Source organism: Egretta garzetta, unplaced genomic scaffold, assembly GCF_000687185.1.
Source record: "Egretta garzetta isolate BGI_Z169 unplaced genomic scaffold, ASM68718v1 scaffold390, whole genome shotgun sequence".
Lineage (NCBI taxonomy): Eukaryota > Metazoa > Chordata > Aves > Pelecaniformes > Ardeidae > Egretta > Egretta garzetta.
Window position 1 is genome coordinate 35,028 of NW_009258382.1, and position 1,630 is coordinate 36,657.

Consider the following 1,630-nt stretch of genomic DNA (forward strand, 5'->3'; position numbering starts at 1 on the left):
GTCCCGACAGCGCCTGCGAGTCACCGTGCTCGAAACAGAAGGGTGAGCTGGACGGGCCGGCGGAAACTATTTTCGACTTTATTATGAAAAACAGAATAAAGCTGACCGATCCTGCTCGGAAGGAACTGCCGGCTCTGGACACAGACGGAGCAGAAATTCTGTGGAATGTCAGAAGTTGGAGAAACATGTGTTTAATAAATAATATAAAATGCTTTCTTTGTTAAAATAGAATTCTTGGGTTTATACCTACATAGCATAGCAACCTTTACATAACCAAAATAAAGCCGAGTCTGTGATGATTAGTTTAACACAAAATAAAAATACAATTTAACAACAGTATTAAAGCAGCCGAGGTTCGATCCACACAATATGTACACCAGGGCATAGAAACCAACAGAAAACAAAAGGAGACGATCTCGAAATTCCTCAGACACGTGGCTATACATAAGTTCTCTGTATATTTTAGATATTTTCCTTTTTCTTTTTTACAATATTAAAATTAATACTATGCTTTTCCAAAATACGCTTTTCAGATATTTTCATTTGCAGAATTGACTCACGTTAATCAACGCAACTACAATTATTTACGTTCTACTGTACACGTCAAAATAGTCCTTCCCCCATATACATTTCAGAGTTAAATTCACTGCGCCATCGCCACCAGCTGCGTGGGGAGCAGCAGCCCCAGCGCGCGACGGCCGACGCCTGCAGCGCGCAGGTACGTACGCGGCGTTAGAACGCGCAAGTCACCGCGCGCGCCGGGGGCCCAATCCTGCCGCTGGCAGCAGCGCCGCCGTTGAGCTCAGCCGCGCAAAATCAGCGCCCCGAGCAGCTCTACCTGGGTGACCAGGCGTGGGTTTAGCACCAACCACTCTACGTGTCCCATCGCCTGCGCGCGGGGCCGCAGACACCTGCGTTTGTATCAAAACCAAAACCAACCCCGTGACCCTATTTCCTTCTTTTTCCCCCCCCCCACGCAAATGTGGGGGAAGAAAAACTTGGGCTGCGTTTCTAGAGGAGGAGTTGTTGGAATGAAGGGAACTCGGAACGCGACTGAGCTGAGGTCCGTCCCCCGGAGCCGCGCGCCGTCGCCCTCGCACAGCCCTCTCCCTACCTGCCAGGTTTCCCACCCGCACGCCCAACTATTATTAGCGCGGAGTCGTTGTTTTTGAAGCCTAAAGGGGGGGGACGGACATACCGGGAATGTCATGGCAAGCGGGATGGGCGCCAGGATCGACAGCAGCAGGGCTTATCTCACAGCAGCAGTGACTCTCGACTCGCGAGGCTGCAGCCAGCGACGCGGCCCGAAGCTCAACCGTAACCCAAAGAGCTCAGACACAGCGGATGCGAGGAAGCTTTTGTACTCGGGAAGCTGGGCAGCCTACAGGCGGATGAAGGGTTTGAAAAAAAAAATTAGTGAATGGTCCTTTAACGGCTCCGTGAATTTGCAAAGTAATTACCAAATAAATTTGACTAACAAAAATTGCCCGATGTAATAAAAATCGCCTGATGTAATAAAAATTGCCTAACGTACACCTGCCATGAGGGGACATCTCAGCCAGTGCCCAGGGACACGTCGCAGCACCGGCCAAGCTCGTGCCCGGCTCCCGCGGCCCCCCCCCCCCGCCTC